Here is a 10859-nt window from a genome sequence, read left to right as displayed (position 1 = left end):
TTATGTCAAATGTATCTTTACGTCATTTTCCATCCGTCTGGAGTCGGTTCTAAATCTGTCGCTCTCTGTTCAACGAGAAAAAGCGAAGAAACCGAAACGTATGTTCAACATGATTTATCTTGTGAGATTGTTGTGCGTCAAAGGCATTTGACCTGTGAATATTCATCACATCAGGTGTGTTACTCTGATTGGCTGACTCAGGTCACGAAAAATCTTTGACTGACAGGCATAATCAGGTAGAAGCGCTTGCGGCTGTTCTGTCTAATTCGCGGGGTCGCTTCGAAATTTATTTTGGTCGAATTAAACGGTAATAAAACCGTTATTTCTAATATGCTGACTGTTAGCAAATGATAACAGACATATGTCTCACAAACGATATCAAGGCTCATGCTTGATATCTTTTTTCTCGACATGTCTTGTTATCATTTGCTAACAGTCAGCATTATTAGAAATAACTCATAATATTGTTATAGAGTTGTTCTGAGTAGTCTCGAAACGGCTGCATTTACTACGTTCACGTAGTGATATAAATAAAAAAAAACGCTCGCGCTGGACCCGAGTACTTTTCAGACTGGCTCGCTCAATAAATATAAATGTTTGGAATGTCTGTGGTGTGAATGTTGGTTTCTGACCAGAAATGCAGATCTAACTCTGGCCGATTCATAGACTCAACCTACAAACTGCGACCTCATCTGCGATCAGATGGCCAAGCAATGCGTGAAATCTTTTATTCTAAAGCCTTATGGCTCGTTTCGACAAGCATTAAACAGATGAAATTAACCACATGCAGTTTATTCTTCAGAAAAATGCACACAAAAAATGGGTTGGATTCGGTGATTTGTACATAAACGTCTTCCTCGCGATCGATTCGCTTATTATTTTGTCTTATGAAGCCGTCATCAACACGAACACAATGATTGCAGAAGCAAACGCTGTACCTACACGACCGAGACACAAGACTGATTATTTCACAGCTGCAATGAGAATAGAGAACAAAGACGTTTTGGGTAAGCTTACTCACGTCAGGTCTTCACTGACAAGCTAGGAACAGACGGAAAATTCCGAACAAAAGTAAATGACGTCAAAGTCTCTTTCGCTTTGCGTGTAACTTTGTCATGACGTATTTTTGTGTGACGCGTTCGGCTGTTCTATCAGGTCAATGGCTGCGTGTTGCCCCGCCGGTGTGAACTCCTCCTACGGCCAAGTCGTTTTTGTGGTTTATTTCGCATTTAGGTCCCAGGTAACATTATGAAGTTTTAATACGATCAATCGGACCTATTATCAAGTTAGTGTATCAACTTTTGAACGAACTGCGCCCAGTAGTTTCCCAGCAATAAGCTGTTAAGTGGAGAAAGACAGACAGACACACAATTAAAGTCTGCTGAGCCCTAGTACTAGCGTACTCGGGGATAAATATTGCTATTTCATATGTTACGTGAATTTCCATTGGTCAATTGGGCAAAACTGAGCTCAGTGCAAAAGTGATTCGACGACATTTTCGTCGATATCAGTTTTGATATCGACGACCTCTTTATTGCTTCCCCACTTTAAAAACAAAAACACCTACATTTAAAAACAAACAAATATATATGAAAATGTAATGATCCCAGAATTTAGTTGAGCAAGTGACTAAAGACTTTTTGAAAGAAAAGACATTTTGAAATACTGAAAATACAAGAAAAGGGTAAACAAAAAGAAATAATAATCAGAGGGAGGGATATGGAACAGCCAAAACTGAGACAAATACTTTTGTAATTTCTTTACAGTAAATACAAAATGTCCAGAGAATTAGCAATATATCTAACATTGACTGACTGTGTGATGATATCTTCTGTTATTGGTCTGTTTCGGCAGTAATATCAAAATCTCGACCATCACTGTCTCAACAGACCATAGCAGAAGATATCATCACACAGTCCGTCAATATTGGGTAGTAAATAAACAGTAAAATAAGTAAATAAATAAATGAATGAATGTATGCTTTGCTTTTTCAATGCTCACGGAAGCAACGGATGTAACGCATATTTAGTATGCAAAATTTAAAAAACCGGACAATGAATAGCGTGATTTATGTGAGTCAATGTTTATTTTCATTAAAACCTGAATTTATCACACTAATTTTATAATGACTCAGATTCACACAAATATCGTCGAGTATCAAACGAAACAAGTTTCCCTCTGAAATCGAATGACCAAATGACCATGACATTAATTTGGTCGAGATGGGAGTTGGTAATGTGCCCAGATAATTAAGGGATAATTGTTATCATTGAGCGTCAGGTAGTTGATATCTGCCTGAACATTTGTATAACATTTTTGCTATCAGCTTGAAGGACCTGACTGTGTCACGAAGGATGCACGCATTGATGAGTAGTGAAACCAATGTTGAGGATACGCTTGCACTTATGCATATATACAAAACAAGAATCCATATATATGACCCTCCACCATGAAATGAGTCGGATGTCACCTGGCGCGGTTCTGCGCTAGGCCTAATATACGTCCAGGGGATGTCAGGTATCAGTGTGAGGGACATCGTTAGCTACAGGCTTATAATTCGAAATGTTTTCGCTCTTTTCTAAAACGGGTTTCACCACTGGATAGAGCATTAAAAGCTCTCTAAGAAAATGTAAAACTATAAAAATCATGCAATGGTGACATGCGACTCATTCCGTGCTGGAGGCTCACATATAAAGCGCAGACAAAGGTTGAACAAAGACAACAAGAATATGTTTTTTTTTGGGGGGTCCCAAATGTTTGGTAAATTGAAAACTTCCTCAGGGTCGCGTGATTATCCTACTCAGAGACACTAATTGATTGGCAACAGAATCAAACGTGTAGATTATACAAGATCAAATACAGAAATGTTTGGTTTAAACACATGGACATAACCCCTTAAATCTTCCTTATATATTACTCACACTGATTTCTTTGCCAAAGAGTATCAAAGATTATACAATAACAGACTAAAGTATTTGTGTTTACACACAGACTCTTAATCTCACATAGCTATAATTTTTTGAAGGCTGATGAGGACAACAAACGTAAATACTACTAAGGGCGTGACCATCATCCTTCATTAGCGTTCACATAGTGGAAACAATACGAACACAGTGGATAGTGAGCTTCTTGTGATCTCCCCTCGCCCCACCCCCCACCCCCTCTTCCCCACTCACGTCTGGAGAGTTCACAAACACAGACAACCCGATATAAATGAGAAGAAAAACAATCAGCCATAAATTATTGTTGATTCCAGCTACAAAAATATCTACATACAACAAACATCCTTAACCCCAAAACAGTGCCTGACAATGGCAGTTCCATCCCGGAGGATAAAACACAAATAAAGAAATCGAAATTATCAAAAGTTCAAGTTTTCTAGCTCCCAATAAAAACATACACTTGACGACGACATCCTGGACAAGTCTGTTTTGAGCTTTACAAATCTTTATTCAGCCAATGCACAGCTGGAAGCCGAGATGGAAGCCGCGCAGAGCAGTTTTCTTGCCCAGTGCATGGATGTGGAAAAATGCATGGAGAGGAAACTCTAGCAATGAAGCGTTAACATTCGTAACGTTTTGAGATGATAGATGATGTTCTCTTTAAATGTTTTGTTTATCAACCAATTCGCATTCATTTTTCTCATCCAATCATACTCGGTTTGGCGAAATTGAAGAGTTTTTTGTTGGTGCAGTGACCTATAATGATTCGCTTTTTAGACCGCAAAAAGGGATATATCGTCTGGGGGCAGACCAGTCACCCGCACTTCCTATTCGACCTGATTGTCTGCTAAAATGGTTTGACAATATCAGCGTTTCTGCTAGCGTAACGGCAAGTTAACGTAAGGAAATTCAAAACAGCAGGCCTCCGCGATCAGATTGAACTGTATATAGCTGACACGTTTGCACTGATATAGAAACAAGCACGAACGATGGCTTTTTCGGACAGACCTCTGATCCACACGCATGTTATTAACCCTTTCAAGAAAGTTTACTCTTAATTCTAGATATCTGAAACAGCACGCAGGTACGCTAGCCACCGTACCCCCCCCCCCCTCCTCCATAAAAAAACACCAAAAAAACCAGAACAACAACACAACACCAACACGTACACAACAAAAACAAACCAAAAACAACAACAAATCAACTGCTTCACATCTTTACTGTGTAACGTGGTGTCGCATTTTTTGTCCACATAGTTCAATGATTATGAAAGCATTATTGGGTTATTTTGCGGTGAATTTCACATTGGTCTCAAAGTAGAAGCAGAGGACATTAAGCAGATGTGAAACAGTGTTTCGTCAAACGCTCTTATTGGAATAACACTCGAAATCACAGTTACCTCGAGACAGGACTACACCAGCTTCACACACGTGGAACCGGCCGAATACCGCGCCTTCACGCTTGCAATGTCTTGGCTGGTAGTGTGTAGAGGTTACATGCCGAGTCTCAGTGTGTAACCTCTTTATTCCTCCTTTCTTCAGTTATTCAAAGAAAACAGGAGATTTTGTGCGAAAGTTTGATCGAATCCGAATCACTCAACCAGTCAACCTGCGCAGGCGATCGATTAATGCGCAGTTGTATAGTTCCGTGCAAATCATTCCATTCTGTTAACACTTCTTGTCAGTTTCCCTGTTTTGGACTAAAATCAAGTGCACAGATATGCTGTTATTCTGCTGTGGCGGTAAAGGCAGATATTGTGTGTTCTGTTTATGTTTTAGTATCACTTAGGATAATGTTCTTTCGTCAAATGGGACAAGCAGACGAACTTTTGCACAAGTGTTCCAACGTTAATTACTGTATGAAGTTCAGTTTTCTGGGGAAAATAGTGTATGAAACCGCTTTATGTTGTTTAAATTGATGAGATGTGTGCATTTGGTTGCGTGTGATCTGTTTATAAAATGAAATATTGTTGAAAACTGACCGTCGGATTGCAGTCAGTGTTGTCGAAGAAACTGAGTGAAAAGAAGGGGAACTACTCTTGTCGCTAGACAAAGTATGAGTTACTTGCCTTGGGAATTTGCTTGTGATGAACGTTTGTGCACGGCAGATCTAGATTCCGAAAACAACCGAACTCATGGATTTTATATGGAGATTCATGTGTTCAGGCCTGTAGTTGTAAATTTAAATGCGGTATGTTTGTATTGTTTGCTCCAGAAATGTAGACTTCGTACGTGTAGAGCGTTCGGAACTTTTCAGTCGCAAAAGTAGTACCGAAACAGAACAGCTTCTCAACCCATTGCACTATCGAGGATTCAGGCTGTTGCTGGCTCGTTATTTGTTTGGTTGCTGGGTCATTATCGAAAAATAACTAGCTCTACAAGTTTACAGAGGTAAAGAAGCAGAGGGGGGAATAAAATCTTATAAACTGTCTTGACGTCGAAAATCTACTCAAGATATTGGGTAGTAGTTACTCTCGCGCTGGTTGAGACTACTCGACAAACAGTAAACCGCGGCAAATCACGCGAGGTCTTGCAATAATTCAGCTACGTAAGTGTAGCTATCGTTTTGGGTGAAGGGGCCGACAGGCAGCAGTGGGATGGGGGAACACGGGGAATGGTTGAAATAGAGACGAAAGGACCAGGTGACGTAAATCTTCAGAAATAAATCGTTTGCCGCGACCGCTGGCTGACTCCTTATCCAGAGTAAGTGCCCCTGATTTAAGGCAAACCGTTTGGACAGGGGTAACAAATCGTCGGTGAATTCGTGGGACCTCGTATAGCCTATAGGTCCCACTATCACGAATATTTTGGCGAACCACAGCGAGTTACTGCGATTTTGCCACAACGATGTTTGCTACGAATGTTTGCGAAAAATCGGCCGAACAAGAACGCTGTAATACGAACCACAACGACCTCGGCGATTTTTTCCCCGAATTCCAAAACCAGTGTAGTTCGCCGTCAAAATTCGTCACAGTAGGACCGATTGTCCAAGACAGAAATCATGGAGAAATGTATACGAATCACAACGGAGAGCGGCGATAGCCAGAACGACGCAGTACGACGCAGAAAGAACAAGAGGGAATAAATAGAGAATACTACATGGCTTGCTGGTTGTACCAGATTTGCACGATTTTTTAAAAAAAAATATTGAACTGCGAGCGAAAGCGAGCTGTTCACTATTCAAAAAAGCAACGAGTGTAAATCTGGTACGATACAGCAAGCCATGTTGTATTCTGTTTATCCTACATACTGTAATTACGTGTGTATTACTGAAAATGTCCTGCAGTCGAGGCAGCTAAATTAAAGACGATTGTTTTGGAACCTCGATCTCTTCTAAACCCTCGTGCAATCTATTACGTCAAAGTAAAGAAACGTCACTCTGAAAGTGTGGCGTGACGTGTTAGTTCTAAAAATTCATCGAGGGTAATTAGCGAGCGCATTTTTTTTCTTCTATAATGACGTTTGTCTCGGTGACTTTGGCATCACAAGTAGTGGAAAAACAGGTCCCTGCTAGACTTGCTTGACATGACCTCATTTACATGATATACACACATGTGATTTGAACGATTATTATCTCACGAGTGTCTCTCTCACGTATGTAGGATAACAACGAATACACAACGACAAAGACATTTAAGCCTCAATCTTAAATGTTGTTATGTCGGGCGAGCGATGTACTCCTGTATTCTGAATTGGATTATTCCTATTCAGCATGTTACTGTGTCAACATTTGTCTGGAATTCGTGCAACCTATTTGGGTTATTCTCAGACAGCTTAGTCTGGAAGCAAACGCCCCGGATGTTTACACCAGCACAGAACTTGTTGCACAATTTTCCAGCTCTAGTTTTCGCCTAATTTGCTAGCTATACCAGTCGCTTTGCGCTTGCACGATCTACAACAGTAGTCCTAGCAGTTTCAATTTTAAAGAGCTGTAAGTGCATTTGTCTGCGTACATCGATTCGGCGAGGAGAGCGAATTTTCGGTGGCGTCTGACGAGTCGAGCGAAGGACAAAGGAAGACAGAACCGGCGCCCACGCTGTCGTGACCCACTTTCTGGCTTGGGTGTGGTAAGTGTTCCAGTCTGTGTGTTACAGATGTCTGGGAGAGTACGACCTCAGCGCCGGGGGGCAGGCAGGCGACCAGCCAGACTGAGGTCGAGGTCGCGTAGCCCAGTGCAGCAGCGAACAGGGCCAAGTGGCAATGGACAGCCTGGACCGAGCCAGGGAGACTGGTGGAATGTGGAGAGAGAGGCGCGACAGGAAGCGTCAACATCCTCGGTTGTCTGAAATTCAGCGCCCACGAGCGGAACCGCTCCAGGTACACGTGAATTACTTGAGAGACTAAGATTTTTAGAGGAAGCTTTCGAGAGAGGGGCGGGGGGAAACAGGGGATATAGAGTGGACCACCTCTCTATAACAGTGGCACCTGATGTCAGAAGAAAGATTGTGGAGGGGAAATCCGCCGACCTGGCAATTCTCCTTGCCAAATCCTTTATGGACAGGCAAGAGGACAGGCAGACAGTTGCCTACGTCCTGGACGACCAGGGACACACAGGTTGAACAAGGACAACAAGAATGTTTGTGTTTTTTTTAGTCCAACATTTTTGGTCAGTTGAGAACTTCCTCATGGACGTGTAATTCTAACGTGTCCTTTCGTAGCGTATTTCCGAAAAGTATCAGTTTTCACGATAGATTTCGTCTCTTGTGCCAACTCCCTACCGTGCCATCTCCGCAGTTTTCACGTTTTTTTTTTGCAGCCTAAAGTTCCTGTCTTATGTATATATTATAGTAGAACTTAACCATTTTTTCCGTGCTCATTTGATTCTGGTTGAGAGCGGTGGTCTTATAAGGTCCAGCCTAGTTTTGAGTACCCTTTTGCTGAGTTGGAAAACAGTGAACATTTCTTCAAACGGACCTGATCCTAAGCGGAAATTGGAAACGTGAATTTGACAGCTACTTCAGATGAGCTAGTTCTAAATCAATTGTTGAGTACTCTGTGTAGCTTTTTTTTTCAAATGAAAACAGGGATTCAGTGATTGGTTGTCTCTGCCATAGTTACAGTGATTGATTGTTTCTGATATAAGTCAGCTGGGTCTTTTTACATTTAGTCAAGTTTTGACTAAATGTTTTAACATAGAGGGGGAATCGAAACGAGGGTCGTGGTGTATGTGTGTGTGTGCGTGCGTGCGTGTGTGTAGAGCGATTCAGACCAAACTACTGGACCGATCTTTATGAAATTGTCCATGAGAGTTTCTGGGATTGATATCCCCGAACGTTTTTTTCTTTTTTTTGATAAATGTCTTTGATGACGTCATATCCGGCTTTTCGTGAAAGTTGAGGCGGCACTGTCACGCTCTCATTTTTGAACCAAATTGGTTGAAATTTTGGTCAAGTAATCTTCGACGAAGCCCGGACTTCGGTATTGCATTTCAGCTTGGTGGCTTAAAAATTAATTAATGACTTTGGTCATTAAAAATCTGAAAATTGTTTTTGGAATCAGGAACCGACAAGGAATAAGATGAAAGTGTTTTTAAATTGATTTGGACAATTTAATTTTGATAATAAATTTTATATTTTTAATTTTCAGAGCTTGTTTTTAATCCAAATATAACATATGTATATGTTTTTGGAATCAGAAAATGATGGGGAATAAGATGAACGTAAATTTGGATCGTTTTATAAAAATTTTTTTTTTTTACAATTTTCAGATTTTTAATGACCAAAGTCATTAATTAATTTTTAAGCCACCAAGCTGAAATGCAATACCGAAGTCCGGGCTTCGTCGAAGATTACTTGACCAAAATTTCAACCAATTTGGTTGAAAAATGAGAGCGTGACAGTGCCGCCTAAACTTTCACGAAAAGCCGGATATGACGTCATAAAAGACATTTATCGAAAAAATGAAAAAAACGTCTGGGGATTTCATACCCAGAAACTCTCATGTCAAATTTCATAAAGATCGGTCCAGTAGTTTAGTCTGAATCGCTCTACACACACACACAGACACACAGACATACATACACCACGACCCTCGTCTCGATTCCCCCCTGTACGTTAAAACATTTAGTCAAAACTTGACTAAATGTAAAAAACTATACCAGCTGAGTGCGTCTTGACCTTACAATGTGATAATATGATTGTTGTCCTTCATTAAATTTTCCATTTATAACCCTATTTTGCAAGTCGAACAAAAGTTCGCTGGTGATTCTGAAAAGTGCCCAAATGCCAAGCACAGTCTCACAAAAAGTGTAACAGTTCAGTAGATTTGCAACCTTTCTCTCTCCCCCCCCCCCCCCCCCCCACCTTTCTCCCTCGCGTTTTGCTGGGTTGGCTATACGGGGTGTCCCAATACAAAGCGTTCTTTTATTGCATCTTCATGACATTTCACATGAGAGGTCCTGGATATAATATCCCTGGACGGTTTTTTTTCATTTCTTTGATGACGTCATATCCGGCTTTTTGTGAACGTTGGGGCAGCACTGTCACGCCCTCATTTTTTAATCAAATTGATTGAAATTTTGGCCAAACAATCTTCAAAAAAGTCCGGACTAAAGTATTGCATTTCAACTCGGCAGCGTAAAAAATAGTTAATTAGTTTGCTAATTTAAGTTGTCATTAAAATCGAATTTTCACTAACAGATTTAAAAATGATTGCATCGTATTTCTCAATATTTCCTGATTTCAAACATATATACATATGTTATGTTTACTCTAAAAATGTGCTCAGAATTGCAGAAATAGGTTAAGTAAGTATTGCGTTCGCACTCTACGCGGAGACGAGCGTGACCCGTCTCGGTCTTTGGTTGTGGTTAGTCACTGTGGGCTCCATCGTTTGTCGGGCAGTAAATTAAGATTCTAAGATCAACTTCGTACTTACGTACACACATACGTTGACGATAGTCAACTTCTTGACGGCATGATTTTGTACTTAATACCATCCATATCGCCAGGAACCTGGATTCTAAAAGTTAATGGAACAGCCCTCGTAAGTCTTTTTGTAAGAGGATGCTGACATTCACCTCAGATCAGTGACACGTTGAAAACATGCCCTCAACCCAAAGCCATTACCCAGTATTATGGACGTGCTCAGCTATATTTCCGGGAGTTATGCTGAGTCAGACAACTCCCGTTGAGATTCTTTTAGTTCCGTGTCTTCCGATTCTAATAAAGCAGTCACTGAAGCAGTAAATTAAATATTTTAAGCAGGATCAACTTCGTACATAGGTCTTGCACAATTTTACGAGGATGCTGACATTCACCTAAGATCAGTGGCAGGTTGAAAACATGCTCGCATCCCAAAGCCATTACCCAATATTATGGACGTGCTCAGCTATATTTCCCACGTAAAAACAGTCAAACTTATGCTAATTTAGACCAGATCTGTTTGAACCCTTCTATAGGTCTGTGACCTTCAATTGTAATAAAGCAGTCAAGCAGTAAATTAAGTATTTTAAGGTCAAGTTCGTATATAGGTCTTGCACATGTTTAAGAGCATGCTGAAATTAATCTCAGATCAGTCAGTGGCAGGTTGAAAACATGCTCGCGTCCCAACGCCATTACCCAGAATTATGGACGTGCTCAGCTATATTTCCAACGTAAAACCAGTCAGAGTTATGCTGATTCGGACCAGACCTGTTAAGATCTTGTTCTGTGTTTCCAATTCTAATAAAGCTGTCAAGCAGTAAATTACATATACTAAGACTAACTTCGTACATAGGTCTTGCATATTTTGAGAGGATGTTGGCATTTACCTCAGATCAGTGGCAGGTTGAAAACATGCTCACATCCTAAAGCCATTACCCAGTATTATGGACGTGCTCAGCTCAATTTCCAACGTAAAACCAGTCAGAGGTATACTGATTCAGACCACTCTCGTTGGGAACCTTTTAGTTATGTGTCTTCCGATTCTAATAAAACAA

Source organism: Littorina saxatilis, linkage group LG12 (genome assembly GCF_037325665.1).
Source record: "Littorina saxatilis isolate snail1 linkage group LG12, US_GU_Lsax_2.0, whole genome shotgun sequence".
Taxonomy (NCBI): Eukaryota; Metazoa; Mollusca; class Gastropoda; order Littorinimorpha; family Littorinidae; genus Littorina; species Littorina saxatilis.
This window is presented reverse-complemented; position numbering follows the sequence as displayed.